At 37.3% G+C, this 23,781-nt stretch overlaps 1 long non-coding RNA gene and 1 pseudogene across 1 annotated transcript in view; both read right to left on the reverse strand.

Moving 5' to 3' along the window:
* The window catches only part of LOC144379660 (uncharacterized), a 487,511-nt gene that overhangs the window by 389,502 nt on the left and 74,228 nt on the right, over positions 1-23,781 (reverse strand). The gene's annotated exons all lie outside the window — the stretch shown is intronic.
* Positions 12,749-23,781, reverse strand: part of LOC118531262 (Y-box-binding protein 1-like) — a 79,912-nt pseudogene continuing 68,879 nt past the window's right edge.

The raw sequence follows: 23,781 nt of genomic DNA on the forward strand, positions 1-23,781 counted from the left end.
TTTGTGTTCTTGAGAAAAATATTTTGTGTTCTTCCATGAGAGACTATGGACTCTGAGAAACAAACTGAGGGTTCTAGAGGGGAGGGGGTGGGGGGATGGGTTAGCCTGGTGATGGGTATTAAGGAGGGCACGTACTGCAGGGAGCACTGGGTGTTATACGCAAACAATGAATCAGGGAACACTACATCAAACACTAATGATGTGAGGTATGGTGATTAACATAGCATAATAAAATTAAAAAAGAAATGTTAAAGAATTAAAAAAAACTAAAGGAATGTATGGTGACTAACATAATAAAATTAAAAAAATATTTTTTGTTCTTTATGATAATTCTGCCCATTAAGAGATTCCCTTAAAAATGAATAAATAAACCACAAGCTGGAAAATAAAATTTACAGAGTATTTGACAAAAGACGTATAAAGACTAAAGAATTCCTACCCATCAACACAAGTAATTCCATTGAAATATGTGCCATAGAGCAGACACTTCACCAAAAAAGTACACTTTAGAAGTGCTCAGTTTGCGTTTTTCCGTCCCGTACAGGGCATCTGGCCTAACCTGAGGCAATGACAATCTTTTTCTGTTTTCTTGTAGAACTCGTTGAATCTGGTTTTCCATTTGGATCTATGATCCATCTGAAATTACTTTTTGTTTATGGCACGAGATCCAAGTCAAACGTATTTTCTTCCATATAGATACCAAGTTGTTCCAGCAACATTTGTGGAAAGGTCTTCCCCCAAAGAATAGCCTTGGCACTTTTTGTTAAAAATCAGTTAACCAGATCTGTATGGGTCTGTTTCTAAACTCTATTTCATTCTTCTATTTGTCTATGCTTAGGCCAAAACCACACTGCTTTGACTGCTGTACATTTACAGTAAATTCTGAAACCGGCTCAGTTAAGTCCCCCAACTTTGTTCCTTTCTAACATAGTTTTATCTATCCTATTTTCTTTGCATTTCTATATATAATCTAGAACCATCTTGTCTACTTCTTCAGAACAGCCTTTGACACTTTGATAAAGATTACATCGAATGTATATATCAATTTAGGAAGTATAGACATTTCAACGTTTTATTTTCTAAATGAGGAACCTGCTAGATCCATGTTTTAGGTCCCATTTAATTTCTCTCAATATTTTATAGTTTTCAGTGCAGAGATCTTTGGCATCTTTCATTAGATTTGTTTTCTTATCTGATTTTTTTAATGCGACTGTACATTTTTAAAATGCTACTTTCCAATTGGTGGCGAGTGGAGACTTGCTCTGTGGTTGGGGTCCCTTGTAGTTCCAATCTATTACAAGAGCCCACACACAGCTATTACACATGCGTTAGCAGTTCAGGTGGTTTTTCCCTCTCTTATCTGTGGTAAGCATTTCCTCAGTGATGAGAGCAGTGCTAAGCCCTTCTATCGAATAAAGATCTTCTAGCACTCTGATGTTTGGTTTGTTTGGGTTTCTTTATAAGCTTGGCTTTATGATTTTAACTCTGATTTTTATAGTTTCTCTGGCTTGTTTAATTGCAAATTTGAGACTGATGGTCTCTCATGAGGTTTTATATCCAAAATAAAAATCAGCGGTCTTACGACTATTAAAAAAAAAAAATCACCGATCTTCCCTTTCACTCTCTCTGAAACAACAAAAAGGTACCAAATAGTGCCCAGGAGTCCAAGCAATCATAATGAAAACGAATTTTTACTCCGTGTTTGCTACGTGCTAGGACTTAGATATACAAATATCAACTCATTCAATCCCTAGAACAACCCTATCAGGCAGGTAGGATTATCATTATTCCCACTTTACAGATGAGTAAACTGAAATCCAAAGCGTTTAAGTCATTTGTCTAATAAAATACAGCTGTTAAATGGTAGCACTAGGATCTGAAAACAAGTAGTCTGGATTTCAAGCCTACATCCTTACCTACTTCCTCACAATACCTCTCTCCCGAATCTTAACATTCCTAACCTTTACCCTGACTTCCCAAATATAATAGCTATCTGGGTTTTTCATTGTAAATGCTCACTTCTTCTCTGAGTTGCACCTTACCTGCATTTTTGTCATCTGAGGACACAATTTATTAAATGCTTACATAAACATAGTTTTGCATACATTATTTGCAAACCTCACAAACATTATGATAGATGCCATTAGCCTCGTTCTACTTTGAAGGGAACTAAGGTTCAAAGAAAGGGAGTTTCCTAATTTGGATTCTGACCTGTCCTGAATCCAAAGCCCATGCAAGATGCAACTTTTCATGAATGATTACCCAGGTCTTCTCCTCAGGTTGTCTTTACAAACCCCCTTTCCTCACCATTACTTACTCTTACTGGGTATTTAGTTAAACGCTACTTCCCTGTATAACATCATTACTTCATTTCTTCTTGCTGATAATCTTAAATCATTTGCTTGAAGTTAGAGGCTCTGCTAATGTCTACCAGGGTCTCTTTTGGAGGCAGTTAAAAAAAAATTGAAGTTTAGATAAACAACATCCGAAGGAAACAGTCACTAGTGGAAAAGAGTGTAAGTAGTGGAACAAGTGGGCTTTCATGTGGTTGTAGTAGACTGAGGCTTGGGGCTGAGCTTGATCCTCAGCTTCTGGAGTTGGGAGAAATAATATATAATCTTTCTATTAATGTTCAAAAGGTCAGAATCAACTTATGACCTCACATCACCACTATTACCATACCTTTCCAAACAGCCTCTCCAACTGACTTCAAAATATCTCCTGTGTCCATTTCAACTTGGATTTGATAGAAGGAAAGGAGTTTAAGAAGACCGCAAACTCCTCAAGGCTGACTCTGGGACTCCTATCCCACCACCTTTATTGCCCAGAAAATTTAACCAATTCTGGCCTCGTATATCAAAAATTTGATGCATAGTTTCTAGTTACTTCTTGACCCTTTTAAATGGAAAAAGCAACATTGCTTCATAAGAGATTGCAATCAGAGGGCTGGTCACTTGATCTACTAATACTCAAATTATGGTAGGCCCTATGCAAAAAAAAAAAAAAACTGTAATCCATGATTTTGGGCCTATTTCTGAAATGTAATGGCACTTAAGATTCAAAAGACTGAACACTTATCTTCATTCTCAGTACAGGAACTCTACAGAGAAAAAATTGTGCTATTCCCTTAGGACTGAATCTCATTTCAGACACGTTCCTTACTATTGCCCGTGTGTAATTATTTAAATGTCATGAAATCCTGCAAATGTGTTTGATAAAGTAATTGAAATTACTTCATGTAATTTATTTTCAGTGATGGAAATGTGTGCATATAAATGTCACTGCACTGTCAATGAAGTTAATGACAGATGAGTTTACTCTTTGAGGGAGGATTTTACCTTCCAAATTCAAAATTTCTCTTGCAGCACACGTGTGGACCGAGGCACTGAGTAGAGTATGTTATTAATAAGAAATTCCCATTAGATCCTCTGACCACGGAGAGGAGGTCGGGACTTTATTGAGACCCAACTTCCTATTCCAACATGATCTCTGTGATACCTCCACAAATTATAGAAGTGGCTATTTTTTTTTTGTAAATCATATGTATCTTTGTTTTTATTAATTTCAGAGGTAGAACTTAGCGATTCATCAGTTGCATATAATACCCAGTGCTCATTACATCAAGTGCCCTCCTTAATGCTCATCACCCAGTTACCCCATCCCCCCCACACCCTCCCCTCCAGCAACCCTCAGTTTTGTTTTCTAGAGTTTAGCATGTCTTATGGTTTGCCTCCCTCTCAATTTTCATCTTATTTTTCCTTCCCTTCCCCTAGTTCATCTGTTTTATTAAATGCCACATGAGTGAAATCATATAGTATTTATCTTTCTCTGACTTATTTTGCTTAGCATAATACCCTCTAGTTCCATCCACATCATTGCAAATGGCCAGATTTCATTCTTTTTGATGGCTGAGTAATATTCCTGTGTGTGTGTGTGTGTGTGTGTGTGTGTGTGTGTGTACATATATACACCCACATGTCTTTATCCATTCATCTGTCGATGGACATCTGGACTCTGCATATTTTGGCTATTGTGGGCATTGCTGCTATAAACACTGGGGTGCATGTGCCCCTTAGTGGCTCTTTAAAACCACGATGGCAGCACCAAATAGTGCACTTTTTCCAACAGATTGTGGCGTGTGGGGAGCAGAACTAGCAGTCAGTAAGCACAACTGTACAGCAAAACCCAACAGGAGAAATGATAATACCTCACCCAAAATAAGTTTTACAAAGGATCTCATGTGGATCTACGCCTTTGGATCTCATTTCAGGGTTTTGCTTCACACATTTGTCTACATAGTAGTAAAGGTGAAACTACAACCTGCCTTTGCTTGAGGAAGCTGCTCTGCCTTCTTACTTAGCACAGCAGCCTTTGGCTGACCTGACAGAAAGTTGATTTTGTCTTTGTCATTTGTAAAGCATAAAACAACTTGTTATTTGACAAGAGATAGTCTTTCAAATGAATGTATTAAATGTGCTTTGGTAAAGCATGAGGAGTGAAGGAAAACTAAATCCCTGACTGTGTACTTGTAATAAAACTTTCAGTTTGATGTGAAATACAATAATCTACAGTTGATCTGGGTAAATATTCCCCCAGACTGATTAGGTAACAGCAGTGATAGTATATTCCAGCAAAGTTGAGAGAAAAAAAAAAAAATGATGCGGCTTCTTCCTGCATTGTAATTCCACAAGGAATATTATTTCTATTTAAGAATTACTGGCAGTTGAAAAATCATTTTTAGTTACTTTGTGTTTAGGTATGAAGACAAATGAATCACAGATCTAATTTAAAGTACAGTCATAGATTCTTCTGGTTACTTATTTTTCTGGTTTCTACAAATGTCAGATGACTTTCAGATAACAGGAAATTGCTGAATTTTGCTATTTCAAGTTTTAAGTAGAACCTACATTGTACAAAACCACAGAAGGGTATATTACTGTCATGCTAGAAGTTTCCTTAAGTGCCAGGATTTGTAATATATATTAGTATCACTCAATCTCCTTGGTAATTCACCTTTATTTTTAAAATACCTGCATGTAAATAAACAGAGCTTCTCTTTTCTGTTTGGATCACAGAAACCGCAGAAATTCAACTCTCAAAACAATGTAGTCATCAAGTAAAGTAAATGAAGACTAAATTTCTGGATTGGACTCTCAGCAGTACCACCTAGACAAGAAGGCTCCTATCCTAAGCCAGTGTATGAACAGTCTGCTCTTACCCTCTGACAGGCATGTTACTCCACACAGATGAGGGCCCGGTGAGGCCAAGGCTCTAGAAACTTGGGGCCCTGGAATTAGCTACCTCAATAGCCTCAGTGAGGCTTACACAGGTCTCTCACTAGCTACATCTTTCAAAGGGTGAGCTAAGCCACCATTGCAAAGCTGAAAAGTGGCCAAGAAGACTTTTGTTCAAAGAGGCAGCTAGAGATGAAGCTTGCCTGGGGGACTAGAGGATGCACACGGGTGTATATAAGGCAGCAGGCACCCGTGATGTGGAACAGAGCTTGGTCGGTTGAGTAAGCCACCAGAGGCCACACGTCTAGCTCCCTCTGGGAAGCTCCAATTATTCAAAGGATTTCAAATTCTAACTGATCTTGCAATTCACGAATATGCCTTCATCAAGGTAGGAGGATAGCACATATTATAATTTTGTTAGTTTGAGTTATAACTTTAAAATCTTACACATATGGCATATAAATCACCATTTATAGTTGTACCTCCAGCCCAGCAAAAGTGAGGACCAGGACCAGTCTTGTCTTTTAATGAGGACCCCAATATTGTTGAACATGACTACAACTTTTTCAATTCACGGCAGCAAGATTTGAGCATAAACTCTAATAAACAGAACTGCCTATACATACATAATACATCATAAGAGCTACAATATGCTTGCAAAGGGTCAACATGCTACATATGTATATCAGCTTAAGTCCAACAAAGAACATAAATGTATTATTCATGACATGAAATGCAATGATTAATATCTCCAAAGCTACACTGCTTCCTACCTGTGGACATAAAGTGATTCATTTTTTTAAATGTTGGAGTGTGATTTCACAAGTTTTACTAACTAGATTTTAGCTACTTCAACAGGGGCCTTGAAGAAAAACAGCAGGCTAAAAAATTGAGTTCTCAATTTTGAAAAATATATATTTAAAAACACATTTTTCTTATTATTATAAATGTTATAAAGTCAAAGGCTATGTAGAATATTAAGAATTTATGGCTATAACTCCACAAAGTACACTGAACACTGAAAGAGGGGGATTTTACCATTTCAAGCCTTTGCCACTATACGCTTCTCTTTAAAATGCCTAAGAGAATTCTTTGTGGCAGAGGGGATAAAATAAACAATGGTGAACTAATAACAGAGGTAGGGCCTATTTGTATTAAGCGCATGGCATGTGTCAAAGACCAGACTTTTAATTTTTAAGCTTATCTATACTAGATTTTAAATTTGTAAGAAATTTTCTGTAATTCAAAGGACTGAAAAAAGATCTAACGTTGATGAGAATTAAACCTCCTTTTTAGCTGGTACCCAAAGTCTTACACCCAAATGGTCCACTAAAATAACATGAAAATGATATTTCTAAAATAAATAGTTGGTGAATCAGAAAATCATTAAAGATTGTGCTGAGCCTAAACTTTGTCATGATGAAGAGTAATTTGGTTACCAACAGGAAAAAAAAAAAAAGCAGCATTCTATGCATATTCTCTGCTCCTTTTAAATGAATCATAAAATCAACGATAATTTAAGATCAACCCTTCCTCTATAGTATGAAAAACCTCTTTTTATTCCATCATTATTCGTATTTAACATTATACAGTATATACTATGCACCAGTTCTTACAGGTACTTTATAATAACTTAATCAACAATTGTTAATAACCCTCTGAGGTGGACACTACAATGATCTGTTACAGGTGAGAAAACAGGAAGAGAGGTTAAGTGACTTGGCCAAGATCACACAGCTCCAAGTGCAGAGCTAGAATTCAGACCAAGGCCAACTCTTCCAGAGGCTGAATCCTTTAATTGCTATGCTATCCTGATCTTTTTCTTATACTTTTCTAAAATGCTCGGTAATGTAGGGACAGATTAGTGTGTAGAATTTTACCAGCATGTCCACACAGATGCTTTTCAGGAACAAACAACAACAAAAAACAAAAACCTAAAGGCATACTTCAAAATAAATGAAAATTATGATCAATTTTCAGTAAGGATTTTGAAAAGCCTGTATCTCTAACAAAAGTTATTCTTTAACTAACTTGAACTTTTCCCTTAACTTTTTGATTATCTATATTAAGCTACATAAAAATCAAGACTCTAAAATAAAAGGGAGTATAGAAAGAAAATAATATCTAATTGTAACCAGTGTAAAAGAAGGAAAGTCTTACAGAAAGGCATTTTGTGAAGTATTCTTCTCAGATTCCTTTAAATGAACCCATTTATTGGGAAGACAGCATCTACTTGAATCAAATGAAGTTTCCAATACCACAAAAATATAATGGTATAGGAAAAAGTTTAAATTGCAGTAAGAGTAGTTTAGCTTAGATCACAAAGAAATCATTGAAAAGATAACCCTCTAACACTGAAAACTTTTGAAAGACTTTGGAAGGAAGAACATTTTGGTGTACATACATTTCTCACTAGCAAGATCTCCTTTCTGTGTAATTTGTTCTAATCTAATTTGAACCTAGGAGTTCTTTCAATGCTTTCAACATTAACCAAGGCACTGAGATTATGTTAAACTAAGATGCATTTTTTCATAACACAGTTATTATTACTTAATCATTTATAAGATAATGCATCATTTTTCTTTAGCTCTAGGTTCCTTCCTGAAACAAATTTGAAATACAGAACTAATTGCCTTCAGCCTAAATACAGAGTTTTTAGAACTCAGTAACCTTTTAAAGAAAAAATAAATGTACTTTCTATATAACTATACCTCTATAGAAATGTACTTTTCTATATAACTCAAAAGTGGCAGAAAATATTTTATTCAGATTTAAACAAAAACAAAACCCTCCACTGAAACCAAAAAATGTCAAGCCAATATTATTTTCCATGGGATTTTCTTTAAAAAAAAAAATAAATAAATAACAGTTTCAATATTGCTTGAAACTCAACCCCCATTGAGACTTGAGTAAGAGTGGAAGGAAAGCAAGTGCCAATGAGTGTAAGGAATCCAAAAGTAATGATAAAGAATTAAAAAAGTGCAAAAAAGCAAAGAATATTCCCATTTTATTAGTGAATTCTATTCATGAGTATCTATTCTGTTCTTGTAACTGGTCTAGCTATATATCATCTAGGAATGTACAAAGAACCCAAGCAAATGCTTATGAAACATAAAACAATTGCTGACTACAGAGTTTGTTAGTGGTTTTGTAACCAATACAAGATTCAAGTACCAAGAGAGCTATCTTGTAAAGAGAATTATTCAGCAATTATTTTCAGGATGTAGAGAACAGAAGAGGAGCTAGACAATAAAAGCACCTGGGAAGGCAAGGGGACTAGAACTCACATTTATTAAGTCTGACATGGCAAGCACTGTGCTTCATGTTTTAGTCATAGGACTTAATTTCCCTTAATAGTGGTAATTCAATGGATTGGAAGTCATGATATGTTCAAAAGTAGACAAAAATAGAAAGTCATCAGCTTGGGATGCCTGGGTGGCTCAGTCAGTTAAGTGTCTGCCTTCAGCTCAGGTCATGATCCCAGGGTCCTGGGATCGAGCCCCGCATTGGGCTCCCTGCTCAGTGGGGAGCCCGTTCCTCCCTCTCCCTCTGCTCCTTCCCCTCCTCATGCTCGCTCTCTCGCTTGCTCTCTCAAATAAATAAAATATTTTTTTAAAATAGTAAAAAAAAAAAAAAAAAGTCATCAACTGCTTGAGATGACTCTCTACAAATCTAGAAAAGATCTAGGGGAGTTTACTATTAAAGAAAAAACAGAATATTTAGACCACTTCATGAAATGGGTGAAGGAGAAAGAGCTGGATAAAATGATGTATAGGTAGATAGCAACAAAAGTCATACTGAGTGTATCCTCTGGAAAAGTTAACACACTAGGAATCAATGGATCTATTCCAATACTCCATGCCAGAAACCAACTCTGATGACCAAAGAGATTACAGAACACTGAAAACAAGGGATGGTACCAATCACGTGAATGCCTGCAAGCTGTAATACAGACTGATTAAGAGACAATATGGGCTGCTACACAATTCCTTTTAACAAGAAATCAGAGTAGTGTTGCATGAAGTAAACCAAGAATCGTTTATCCAAAACACTTCAATGTGAAGCATTAACGACTAGAGGAATTGTGCTGCCATGGGAAAGACGAGAAATGCTCCACTGTTTCTTTCCTACCCCCCAGTCTAAGGTTGTGAAGGAGGATTTACAATGAAGAGTTTCAAATTCCCAGAGGAATGAGGGATACAGCATTCCTTCAACTGAGCAAGCTGAAAACTAAAAGGATTGTATAGAGTCAAACTTTCTAGAACTCAAGTAGACTGAAAAGAAAACTAAATAGGGAAAATAGGCCTTTAGTTTCATAGTTTTAACAGATATTAAGAATAAACTTTACAGAAATAAAATCCCCACAAAGGTGAAAATGCCCATACTTCCTTGGGCTAATTAATGACTAAACTCATAACATTTACTTATGAAATCCAGCATTTTAGTTAAATTTTGAAGGGCATTATTATGAGACCTTGGTAAACGAAGAGGAGAACCAAGGAGAATCCACCTCTACTATTTTGGAACAAATGGCAAAACTACTTAGAGTAGCCCCAATGCACTCAGTCCTATAAAAACTCATGAAAAAGATCTGCTACATAAAAATGAAACTGTAACATGCAAAGTACAGATGCCAAAGTATGCTTTTGAAGCTGTATTAAAATAGCAAAAGAACACTTAAAAAAAAGATTTTATTTGTTTGTCAGAGAGAAAGAACACGCAAATGAGCACATGTAGGAAAAGCGGCAGGCAGAGGGAGAAGTAGGCTCCCTGCTGAGCAAGGAGCCTGATGGAGGACTTGATCCCAGGACCTGGGATCATGACCTGAGCCAAAGGCAGATGCTTAACTGACTGAGCCACCCAGGCGTCCCATAGAAGAAAACTTTAAATGAAAAGTGCTTTGCGCTCTCAAAATTAAACAAAACAGACTCTATGAATGATAAGCAAATATACTTAAATCAAGATGAAGATGATGATGATGGGGGTCACACTAAAAAAATTTAGTTTCTGAAGAGTTCTAAAAGGTATTAGAAGATATATATGCTTAAGCGCTATTGAAAGGCAAAGTAGAATCAGTAATGTTAAATATCAAACCACTGCTTTGGAAGAGAGACTTTAAGAATCACCCAGAATATAATCTAAAGAAAAAATGAGAGACACTGAGAACAGAAAGCAGAAATCCAACATTTGGGAATAAGATTTCCTGCAGGAGAAAACAGAACAGGTGGGATGGAATAACCAGAAGTGTATTAAAAGAACATATTTATGATCAAGTCTACAGCTAAAAAGTATTCACTCCATACCTAATGAAATTAGTCGTTTTTGAGAGCAAATTAAAAAAAGCCTCCAAGCATCTGGGCGGGGGAGGGGAGATTCACCTACAAAGAAAAGAAATTTGATCATGTAGGGTTTTTTTTTCCTCCTTGACTACATTAAATGCTATTTATTGTCTACTAACATTTGTTAATATTAAAAGGAAAGGATTCTGATTCATGAAACCTACAGTCTAATAAATTGCTATTCTGGAAAATAAGCAATATAAGAAAATTTCTCAGATAAAAACATGGTGTGAAAAGTACATCGTTTATGTGCCACTGCAGGGGGAGGAAGCTATTTGAAGTCATACACGAGTAAACTAATCCAAGTAAGTAGCCAATAAAAGAGGAATTTGTTAGTGGGCATGAAATATGTTTGAGTGTGTGCACGTGTGTTTAAGCGTGCATATACGTGTATGTGTGCATGTATATATAAATATCTGTGAAGAATCATGATTATGGAAAATACATTACAAAATATAAGTTAGATAGGAGAGTGAAAAAATTGGAAGTTTGCCAACACTTCATCTCAAAGAGGAAAGCCAACAGTTATTGAAACTGATACTTTCAAGTAATCCAGAAACCAGAAAGTTTTTTAAATTCTTAAAATTGATCTCTAGCAATTTGGAGGCCTTCCAAGTTACAAAAAGGAAAAATATCAAAGAAACTCTAGCTACAACAGAAAACAAAGCAAAGAGATAAGGAGTACTAAAGAAAGGTTACAGTAACACTAAGAGACAAATTCAAATTTAAGGTGAAAGCTTCAAAGGAACAAAGAATGTTACTTTTATGTATGAAATAGCAAAGCTCAAAGGCTGTAACTGTCATCAACTTTTATGCATCAAATAAAGGATAAAACAAAGCAAAAAAAATGGGTTGAAAATAAAAGCTGACATTAACAGAAACACAGTAATGCAGTAAGAGCTCTCTTAACGGACTCTATAGATTAACAGACAATTTCTATTCCTCTGCAAAACATGCTGACATATCCATAGCATTCCAAACACTAACCACTGATGGGTTGCTCCCACTGCATGCTCGTATCCTTCTATTCCCACAAATTGAACTGTACGCTTACCAAGGGTCAGTCATATTTGTTCCCAGACATGTTTACATCTGTAGTACTTGATACTGAACCTGCTATTGCATATTAAATACTATGTATTAAATATATGTAGAAAGTTTATAGTTAATTAAAACTTAATAGGTTTGTAAAGTCTCAATCAATGTGACTCTCAACAGTCTTGTCAAAGTAGGTGTGGGGACACAAGTGTAAATTATTAGATCAAATATTAATTGTAAAAACCTAAACCTATTATTCTATACTCAGATCACTTTCAAAAATGTCTCTGAACTCTCCACTTTAAAAATCCATTTAAGGGTCCCTGGGTGGCTCAGTCGTTAAGCGTCTGCCTTCGGCTCAGGTCATGATCCCAGGGTCCTGGGATCGAGTCCCACATCAGGCTCCCTGCTCAGCAGGAAGCCTGCTTCTCCCTCTCCCACTCCCCCTGCTTGTGTTCCTGCTCTCGCTATCTCTCTCTCTGTCAAATAAATAAATAAAATCTAAAAAAAAAAAAAAAAAATCCATTTAAAATGACAGAACTTACCTAGTAGGTGTGGTTAAGCCACACAATTACTGAACTCCAATTTAGGGCCCACATTCTAAGGCTTTGGCCCTGCATCAAAAGATTAACAAGTAAATATAGGTGATGTTTTCATCCAAACAAAAACAAACAAAAAAAATTTTTCAATATGTATACATTATTTCTCTTTATCCCCAGTCTTTTTAAATTGTTTAAGACCTTTATTAATGGCTGCTTGCCATTTGTTGACTTTTTTGGGGAAAAAAATAATTCAAATTGTAAACTTTTATTACGAATTAAAAATGAAGTTCTTAAAAATCTCAACTCGACCAGATACAAAACAATTTAAAAACTTTTAAAGGTGTATTGAGAAAAACCAGGCTTTTTAAAAAAACACGTTTGTCATTACCAAAAAGAGACCTCTTTAGGTAAAAATAATAAAAACCCCATGCTACATAGATAATGCAGATAGTTCTATTTCTCTGGTCAATGGGCAAAAAAGCAAGCACTTAAGGTCTTCAGTACCAACTTTTGTTTATTTCTTATTGCTGGAATGTCATCTTCATTCCTTCATGCTGGATGATGATAGTGATGGTAGAGATGGCAAACTGGCCATTTACTCAGCCTGACCCTGCTCAGCCTCAGAAGCAGAGGAATTCTCAGCTGCTGGATCGTCTGCTTTTGTCTCTGCCATCTTGTGGTTTAGGGTTTTCTGGGCGTCTGCGTTGGCAACTGAAGTTGTGGTGGTACCGACATTGAGGTGGCTGCTGACCTTGGGTCTCATCTCCTTGATTTTCCTTATCTTCCTCCTTGACATCCCCTCTAGGCTGTCCTTGGTGAGCAGGACCCCTGCGGAATCGTGGTCTACAACCCCGATACACATTCTGTCTCACTGGTCCATCTTGCTCTCCTGCACCCTGCTTGTCATCACCTTCCATCCCTTCCCCCTGCACAGGAGGGCCGGAATACTGTGGCGCCGCCCAGAGGATCTCTGCAGGTAGTAAGGTGAGAACTGTCGCCTGCAATAGGGCCAGCACTGTTGGGGCCGGGCCTTTGGGAGCACTTTCCGATCCCTTGTTCTTTTCCCCACTCTCACTATTCTGGGAATTCTGCTGGGAATTGCGTGGAGGACACCTGCGCCGGGATAGCATCTATAATGGCTCCGGTCGGCTGCGTATTTACAGCCTTACACTGGAACTCCACCAGGGCCTGTCACCGCTGCTGCCCCCGCACCCTTTTCTCCTTCAACAACATCAACTCCACCCTTTCTCCATCTCCTACACTGCGAAGGCGCTGCCCCGGGTTACTGTTCTTTCTGGCAGGCTGGTGTACAAATACATCCTCCTTGGGGTCATTCCTGTTGATGAAGCCATATCCGTTTCTCACATTGAACCATTTTACTGTTCCCAAAACCTTCCTTGCGATGACCTTCTTGTCCCCAACGGCAGGTGCCCGGATGTGAGGCCGAGGGAGCTGCAGCTGCGGCCACCTCCCAGGGCGTGGTGGAAACTAGGGCACTTGCGGGGGAGGGGGGTGCTTCAAGGCTCACTGGGGTCCGCTCTCCACACTCCCCCTCCCATTCGAACTCTATCCCCAGTCTTTTTTTTTTTTTTTTTTTTTAAGATTTTATTTATTTGACAGAGAGAGACCAAGCGAGAGAAGGAACACAAGAGGGGGAGTGGGAGAGGGAGAAGCAGGCTTCCCGCTGAGCAGGGAGCCCGATGCGGGGCTCGATCCCAAGATCTTGGGATCAGGACCCCAGCCAAAGGCAGACGCTTAACAACTGAGCCACCCAGGCGCCCTCTATCCCCAGTCTTATAATAGATCTTTTGGGTTAACTGATTCATTCCAGTGCTGATCATGTTAGATAATAAACTTCCACTATTGTGACATATTTTATCCTTTCTCATTATCTGACAGACTAAGTAGCAAAAGTAAAATGATGCTAGGTAAGAGAATGACTAATAATAAGTTTGGTTTTGAAAATTTATGCTAGAGATAGTACTTCTTTTAAAATGTCCCTTGGGCGCCTGGGTGGCTCAGTCATTAAGCATCTGCTTTCGGCTCAGGTCATGATCCCAGGGTCCTGGGATCGAGTCCCACATCGGGCTCCCTCCTCGGCGGGAAGCCTGCTCTCCCTCTCCCACTCCCGCTGCTTGTGTTCCTGCTCTCGCTATCTCTGTCTCTGTCAAATAAATAAATAAAATCTTTAAAAAAAAAAAAAAAAAGTCCCTTGACCATTTAAAAAAAACTGGCCACATATTAGACCAATTATGAAAATATTTTTTTTTCTTGAAATTAACAATATTAGTCTACATTCTTTGACTATGGTACAATGATCCTGAAACGAGAGTGTGTCTTGTATGTTTGAGGTACAGAGGGCACACTATGACTAAAGCAGAATGGACTTGTAGGACATTGTAAGGACTTTGGCTCAAACTTTGGAGAGTTTGAATAAAGAAGTGCCATCATTGAATTTTTATTGCTTTGTATTTTATCCTATGAAATTAAAAAACAAATGCTTTGTATGGATTTTAACAAATCAGAGTCATGTATCCACCACTCCAGTATATACAGAAAAGTTATTTTGAAGAAGTAAACGAGGATGTTGATTTTGAGATGGGAACAAGATGAAGAGTTCAGATTGAGATATGTTAGTTCTGAATCATCTTTAAGACATCCAAAGAAATGCATTGGATTTAGCCAACCTGGAGATCATTGGTGAATACCACAAGCATTCTTAAGAGGTCTGGGTGTGAAATCTGACTTGAGTAGGTTCAGTCCAGAAGAGAAGAAAGAATTGGAGTAAATGCAGAGAGCCAAATCTTTAGGAGCTTTGCTATAAATCAGAGAAATGAGGGGAGTAACTGGAAAAAAAATATAGAGGCAGTTTGTTTTGTTAAATCACTAAGATGCTCATGCAAAAGTTCAACAGGAAGAGAACGGATGATGGAAGAATGAGAAAGGAGAATCACCATGAAGTTCTTAAAAGGATAAGGACATGAGACCTTGTGCACGAAAAGAGGCATGTTCTTTGCTAGGAATTTAGACAGTTCATTCATATAAAGGAGTTAAAGGAGAACACATGAGCTTTGATATACATTGGTAGAAACAGAAGGGGTAACCCAAGGCAAACTGTCTTCTGATTGCTTTTATTTTATTATCATTAGCAGAGAATGAGAGTAAGAGAAGAAGTAATAAAGGTTCTAGAGGAAAGAAAATGTCCAAAAAGTTATCTGAGGCCTGAGGGAATGAATACACAAGAGAAATATAAATGGTTGTTGGGCATCATTAGGGCCTACTTGAGGGTGCCATAAATTTAAAATGAGACCAATCAGCATGATGGCAAGTTTTTTTCCAGCCATGTTCAACTTTTCATACATGGGCATGGGTGCTATAAACAGTCTTATAGCCAGGTAGTATAATAAAACAAGAGAGATTCAAGGGAGCAGTGGTTTTATAGCAAAGGAATGATTATAAGGATGAAACATGGAACTGTAACAGAAGAAAGGGTATAAGGACATATTTTAAGGACATTGAAAAGGTGGGAGATGAGCTAGTTTCAAGTCCCTGAGTGTAAAAGGATTGTTGGAGCTGGACCATTAAAGGGAGCCAGCTGGAGAGAAAAAGTGATGGTCAGAGAAGGAGAAGCTGGAAATAGAAATGATTGAAGAGATATCACTAATAATAAGGACAAAAAAAATCTAGGCTGTAAACAGGCGTGAGTGGCCAAAATAAGGCCAGTATCACTGAAGAATATGAGGCCAGAGATATTGGAGGATCTCGGTGATGCTGGCATCACCAAGAATTAGGATAGTTGTGGTGTTGGAGGAAGAAATTAATACACAGGAGCTGAATTTTTCAGGAAAAGAGAAATGAAATATAGGTAGATGACTTTTTAAAAAGCAGAATTAATAAGTGGTAAAATGTGTAACAGGAGATTCAAAAACTTGGAGTTCCTTTCTTTAGGTAGGAGGGAAGGAAAATAGTCTATATCCACCAATGAGGAGCTAAGGAAAGTCCTACTTTTCCTCCATTCTCAGTAACTCTGGAGGGCTTTTTCTCCACGTTTGCTTTGGCAGTTGGGAGGGAGAGCAGCCAACCCAGGGAAGCCATTTCAGTGTCAAGTCAGAGACATGGCAGGGTTGGGTAGAGAAAGAGCCTGAGTGGACATCTCCAGTTTGGCTGTAAGGTCATGTAAGGAATCCAGAAATTCTCACATGCCCTAAGGAGAGTCGTGGAAGATAACTGATGAGATGTCTGGTAATTGATGGGATGACTAGCGGGGGTTAACACTTTACTAGCAGATTATATAGGCTAGTAAGCAAAAGAGAATCACAGCCAGACCTCTGCGGCAGCCACTATACTTAGAAGAACGGAAGTTGGGTCAAGATGGCAGATAGGACCATAAGTTCTGTCCAAGCCAAGAGAGGGAGAGATCCCATGTTCTTCAGCCTCAAACTCCAGCAGAGGATGCCAGCAAATCTAGCTAGGACAGGCTGATAAGAATTGCTGCAGAATCCAGCAAAGATCCAGAGAGTAGCACAAGAGCGCACACACACAACTCTAGCCCTTTCTCTGAAGCCAAGGGAGACCAGGAGCTCCTTTTCACATGCAGACTCCATCTTGGGGAGAAATAAAAAAAAGCAAGTAGAATTCTGAAAAACTGAACATAAACCTGAAGAGGATGGTTTTAACCCAGCCAGGAGCTTGTGACAAAGATCGGATCACTTGTAAGAAATGAACAAGCTGTTTCTTCATACATCAGAAGGCAGAGACCTTTGTAACACATACACTGAGTGCTTAAAAAAAAGGAAAATATCTTTATAGAGAGTTATAGATTCCTTTATAGACAGGTGAGTCCAGATTTGCCTTACCCCAGCTATGTTATCAGTCTCGAATGTTGAATTAAAAACAGAGTTCCGACATTATGGTTGGTCTGTTTTGAAGAAGATCCAGGTCATTGGCACGAAACAGATGAAACCACACTGCAGGAATGACTGTCAAACAGGAGATGCTCACAACATAGCTGAGAAAAATCAGAGGATCAAACAGCCGAACATCACAATGTCAGAATTCTAGGTCAGTGGCACCTCTTCCTTCTGGGAATTGGATCCTGTCTGGGCCAAGAGTCCAGGCTTGTGCAGGTCCAGGGGCAAAATATGTGCTGGGTCCAGGAGTGGAGACAGAGCAAGTACACTGGCCTCTGCCAGCACATCCAACAAGTCCAGGGCCCCTGACAGAGCAGGGCTTCATGTACAGGTTGAGTGAAAAATGAAGAGATAAGCCTTTCCTCACCAACTGGTCTCTTAATACTTCAGAATTTAAGATGGTAATGTAGCAAAGAAAACCATATTTATACATGAAAAGAACAGACACAGAGCCTTAAAAAAAAAAAAAACTCAAATCTGTCAGACTTCTGTAGGAAAAAAGTCACAAAGAACAATTTCGATTAAACCTTGTTGAAGTAAATGTTCTTATCCAGTTTTCTATTGTCAGCATTAATATGACCAATGATCCTATTAATAATAACTAACATCTATCATTGCTTAGCATTTTCTAGGCACTAGGCTACAATATTTATATATATATAATATCCTTCAATTCTTAAAACAATCCTGAGAAGAAGGTATTGGTTTTATCCTCATCTTACAGCTAGAGCGTAGGTTTAGTGAGGTTAGTATATAAGCCACACACTAAGTAAGTCAGCAATTTAGAACCAAGAATCTTCATTTTGGAGCCCAAATGCTTTACCAGTGAACAGTAATACCTGCTATATGATTTACATAAGACTTTAAATAAGACTAAGTATGTAGAAGGCATTTTGCATATCTTACCTTGGTATGCCTTCAAACAACACTGTGAGGTAGGGACTAGTATTATCCTTACTGTTTAAGAAAAGAAACTAAGGTTAGACACGTACTAAAATGATAATCTCCAGCAGAAGAGAAATGGAGAATCAAGTTTGGGTAGAGAATTTAAACTGTCTGCTCATAGTAGACACTCTCTCATGTTTTATTAGGGATTTTTAATGCATAATTTTAAAGAAAACCAAGTAACTTATATGTGAATCCATTTAAGAAAAAAAAAAAAGAGTCCTTCAATTAGTCAGGTTTGGAAGGTGCATGTCACTGACCCTTTCTCTTCAAATTAGTATGTTGTATTTACATTACATATTGGTGGAGGCAAACCTCACTATAAATCCATCTTCCTCCCGAGCTGCCATTGCTCAACTAGACTAGTCTTTGGTTTTTTTTTGTTTGTTTTTTTTGTTTGTTTGTTTGTTTAAAGATTTTATTTATTTATTTGACAGAGAGAGACAGCGAGAGCAGGAACACAAGCAGGGGGAGTGGGAGAGGGAGAAGCCGGCTTCCCGCCGAGCAGGGAGCCCGATGTGGGGCTCGATCCCAGGACCCTGGGACCATGACCTGAGCCGAAGGCAGACGCTTAACGACTGAGCCACCCAGGCGCCCTAGACTAGTCTTTGTTGAAAGACAATACCCAGAGTGAAAAGCACCCAATTCTTCAGTTACTAAGTGACTCAGAGAAAGTTTCAAAGACAAGTAAGATGTATCTTTAGGTAGGGACCAAACACCTTGATTTAGGAAAGTTGTCAGTCATACAGTATCCCTCCCTGGGACCTAGGTAGCCTTGCCGCAGAGGTCCAGGCTGGGATAAGGAGAAGGTGTAGGAGAGGGCAGGGTAGGGGCAGCAGCATTGGAGGATCAAGTTCTTACTACCAAGGCTCTGCTATACAACCCATACTCCAAATCTGTTCCTATGTGTTTTCTCCATTTCTAAGTTCAGTTTTAAAATTGGTTCCAGAAAAAACAGAACTATGTAGGTGAACATTCATTCACTTTACTGGAAAAATTTTTAGCATTCACTCCTTTAAATGTGAGGAATATATATATTCATAATTTAATACAGGAAGATTGAAACTATAACTACTGAGAAATATACAAAATCTATGGTAATATGCTCTCAAAATACTTCATTCTCCTCTGTTTAATATTTAAGGAATAATAAATAATACATTTAGAATGGATTTTCAACTTTTTAAAACGGTTTTTATTTTCATTTGTTCCTTATAACATCTGGTAGAAAATAGGAAAGATAAAATCTCATATTACTGATGTATTTTTAAAATTGCATCTGTGCCTTGGTCTCAATAATACATATCTCAAACCAGAAATATTCCCTTTACATAAAAACATCACAAGTTTGAACAAAATGGTGGCAGTCCTGTGTCATATTTTTTGAATCTCCCAATCCCTTTTAAAAAACCAACAGAAATGAAAGTTACTGTTAATTGGTTCAGGGTTTCTTCTGGGGGTGATTAAAATGTTCTAAAATTGTGCAGAAGTTCCACAACTCTGTTCACATACCAAAAATCATTACATTGTGCATTTTAAATGGATGAATTACAGGATATATGAATTAGATCTCAACAGAGCTGTTATTTTTAAAAGGTTAACTAGGTTATTATGGTGAGTTAAAGGAGGACACAGTTCTTAGGCATTCCTGCCGTCAAGAGACAGATCCATTTGCCTTGCCCTTGAGTTGACTGTGGCCTGTGAATGCTCTGAATAACAGCAGGCAAAAAAGAAACTATGCCATTTCCAGGCCTAGCTTTTAAGAGATGTGGATGCTTTCATCTTGATCTCCTGGAGACTTCAGCTGCTATGCAAGAACTTCAAATACCTTGAGGCCACTCTAGTTTGAGGAAGCCTAGTGAGCCATGTGGAGAGAGAGAGAGGCTTGGCAAGTCCCCCGCCCCGTTGTTCCAACTCTCAACCATTCCAGTCATCTCACCTGGAGTTGCAACACCGTGAAACAGAAACAAAACACCCATACTGTGCCACACCTCAATCCGTGACCCAGAAATATCAATAAATTGTTGTTCTAAGGCAATATACTTTGGACATATTTGTTAGGCAGCAATAAACAGAAGAGATTGCAAAACAAAATGATAAATTATCCCATAAATCCCAGTAAAAGAGCAAGTATATTTAAAACACTGACAGCAGCAAGACCTTAAGGAAAACAGCAGCTATGCTAGAACAAGCAAAAGGGAATACAAAGGGAACCCTGGTGGGCTCTAAAAACTAAGAAAGCCAGGAATTGTCAACAGGCATTCATTCTCAAAGAGAAGGTCTCCACTCAAAGTAGAGAACTCAAATGGCCACACATAGGATAGTCATAAGCACTGGGAAGCTTCACAGTTTCCTATTTGTAGATATGTATAAGAGGACTGCACAACTCTGAAGGTGTCGGGGCAGCCTGAACCATCCAGGATGTCAAAACAGTCAAAACCCTACAATGAACGGAAACTGGTCAGAGCACATTCAGAGCCATTTGTTCAAGGTAAAAAAAAAAAAAAATATCGGGTACAAGAAAGAGACTTATATTCTAACCAAAGAAAAAAAGCTGCAAGTGTCATCTCAGAAAGATATAGCTATGCAGATAAATATTTTCTAAAGCTTATTACAGTGAAACCAAAGAGGAAACCTAGTTTTGAAGCTGGAAAGGCAATCTTGACCTTCATTTCTGCTAAACAGGTACTTCCTCCTAAAATACAGGAAACTCTGTCTTTCTTAATATAAACAATGAAAAAAATTACAGTTAAACCCAATTAAAAATATTGCAAGACCTAAGATGGAATCTAAATTACATACTTATAAAAATGAAATCACATCAGAAAAAAACATGACTAGAGAACAAAAAATTGGATTCTATTAAAAAAAATTATAGAAGCTGCCAAATGAAACATAAATCTGAATTTTTACATCATCATAAATGTTGAGGCATTTAAGGATGTTTAAGCAACAGATGTAGATGTATGCAGAGAAATGTAGATTAAACCATAAGGCATACAAAAAGAAACAGATATCATAGAATGAACCTCTGTAGAAATAAAGAGGACAAAATAAGAATGTAAAAAAGGAATGAATTTTAAAAATTGGAGAAAGTAATAACTACAGAAGACAAGCAAAAAATACACAACGTAGATATATAAGAAGTTCTTAAAAGAAAACCCAATCAGTGGAAAAGAATACTGACAATTACAATGGAAGAAACTTTCCCGGAATAAAGAGAACGAACTTTAATATTTAAAGAACATTAACAGGAATCATATATAATTTTTCAAACTGGGATGCCTGGGTAGCTCAGTGGGCTAAGCATCCGACTCCTGATTTTAGCTCAGGTCTTGATGTCAGGGTCATGAGTTCAAGCCCCACATTGAGCTCTACACCCAGCGTGGAGCCTACTTAAAAAAAAAAAAAAAATTTAAGAACTGAAAAACACAATCACCAAAACTAAAAAAAAAAACTTGATGGATGGATCCCACAGTAGAATGGAGGGAAAAGAAGAACAACCAGTAAACTGAAATATAGAATAGAAATTATTCGATGTGAACAGAGAGAAAAATACTTTAAAAAGAAATAGTTGTGTTTAAGTCTTTAATCTATTCCAAATTAATTTTTGTGAGTGGTGTCAAATAAGGGCCCTATTTTATTATTCTACATTTAATTATCCAGTTTTCCCAACACATTTATTTATCCTTTTCCCATTAAGTATTCTTGTATCCTTAGTCAAATATTAGTTGGCCATATATGCAAGGACTTATTTCAAGGCTCTTGATTCTGTGCCATTGGTCCATGTGTCTATTTTATGCCAGTATCATACAGATTTGATTACTATAGCTTTGTACAGTTTGAGATCATGAAGCATGGTACCTCTAAGCCTTGTTTTTCTTTGTTGGGATTGATTTGGCTATTCAAAGTGTTTTGCAGTTCTATACAAATACTAGAATTTTTTTTTTTGCTCCTCTGAAAAACTGCCTTTGGAATTTTTATAGGGATTGCATTGAATCTATAAATGGCTTTTGGTAATATGGACAATTTAACAAAATCTAAGATGGAAACAATATTCATTCTTCAAATCCATAAACAGCAGAGACCTTTCCACTTTTTTGTGTCTTCAATTTCTTGTAGCTTTCAGTGTATAGATCTTTCACCTCCTTGGTCAAGTTTATTTCTAAATATTTCATTGTTTTTAATGCTATCTGTGAACAGGATTGTTTTTCTTTAAAATATTTCATTGTTAGTATATGAGAAACAAAGGATTTCTGTATGTTGAGGTTGAATCTACAACTTTATTGAATTTTTGATTAGTTAACAGTTTTTTTGGTGGAATCCTTAGGATTTTCTATAGAAGATCATATCATCTGCAACAGACAATTTTACTTCCGCCTTTCCAATTCAGATGCATTAAAATTAGTCTTGGAAATGATTTTTTGGATAGGACACCACAGCAAAGGCAATAAAAATAAAAATTTAATAAGTGGGACTGTATCAAATTAAAAAGTTGTACACAGAAAAAAATTAACAAAGTGAAAAAACAACCTAAGGAATGGGAGACTGTATTTACCAACTATATATCTGATAAAAAGCTAATATCCATAATACATAAGGAACTACTACAGCTTAGAAGAAAAACAAGAAAAACACAATCTGATTAATAAATGAGCAGAGGAACTAAACAGATATTTTTTCCAACGATGACAATGGCCAACAAGCACAAGAAAAGATTCTCAATGTCACTAATCATCAGTTAAATTCAAATTAAAACCACAGTGATAGGAGATATAACCTCACACCTGTTAGAATGGCTATCATAGAAAAGACAAAAGATAAGTATTGGCAAGGATGTGAAGAAAAGGGAACCCTTGCACACCGTTGGTTGGAATTTAATCACTACAGAAACAATATGAAAGTTCCTCAAAAACTTAAAAATTGAACTACCATATGATCTAACAATCCCATTTTGGGTATATATCCAAAGGAAATCTTCAAAGGACCTTCAAGACATATCTGCATGCCCAACCTCACTAAGCATTATTCATAAAAGCCAAGATATGGAAATAACCTAAGTATCTGAATATGGATGAATGATTTAAAAAGATGTAGTACAATGTGGCACAATGGTAGGTTATGCAGCCAAAAGAAAGAAGGAAATTCTGCCATTTGCAACAACATGGATGGAACTTGAGGGCATTATCCTAAGTGAATTAAGTCAGAAAGAGACAAGCAAATATTGTATGCTATCACTTATATGTGAAATCTAAGAAAGCAAAGCTAAATTCAGAGAGTAAAATGATGGTTGCCAGAGGCTGGGCAGGGTGAGTGTGAGGGAAATAGGAGATGCTGGTCAAATACTACAAACTTTCAGTTAAAAGATGAGTAAGTTGGTAAATTACTCATGGCAATTTTAGTTAAAAGAGTAAATCTTAAACATTTTCACCACAAATATAAAGTGATAATTATATGATGTTATGGAGATGGTAACTGACCTTACTCTGGTAATCATTTCACAATATTTAAGTCTATGAAATCAACATGTTGTACACCTTAAACTTACATTGTTATATATCAATTATATCTCAATAAAGCACTTTCTGGGGGAGGAAAGCCTACATTTCCGAGCCCCCCTTGCTGTTTGGGCACTATCTGCTTGGGGGCCAGATAGATGCATAGGTATATTAACCTAATACACTAATATGAGACTTTAATTCAGGAGTAAGATATGTAGGGACACACAATGGATATGGGGCATCCATTCTGCTAGTCCAGGGGAAGCAAAGGC

Source organism: Halichoerus grypus, chromosome 12 (assembly GCF_964656455.1).
Source record: "Halichoerus grypus chromosome 12, mHalGry1.hap1.1, whole genome shotgun sequence".
Taxonomy (NCBI): domain Eukaryota; kingdom Metazoa; phylum Chordata; class Mammalia; order Carnivora; family Phocidae; genus Halichoerus; species Halichoerus grypus.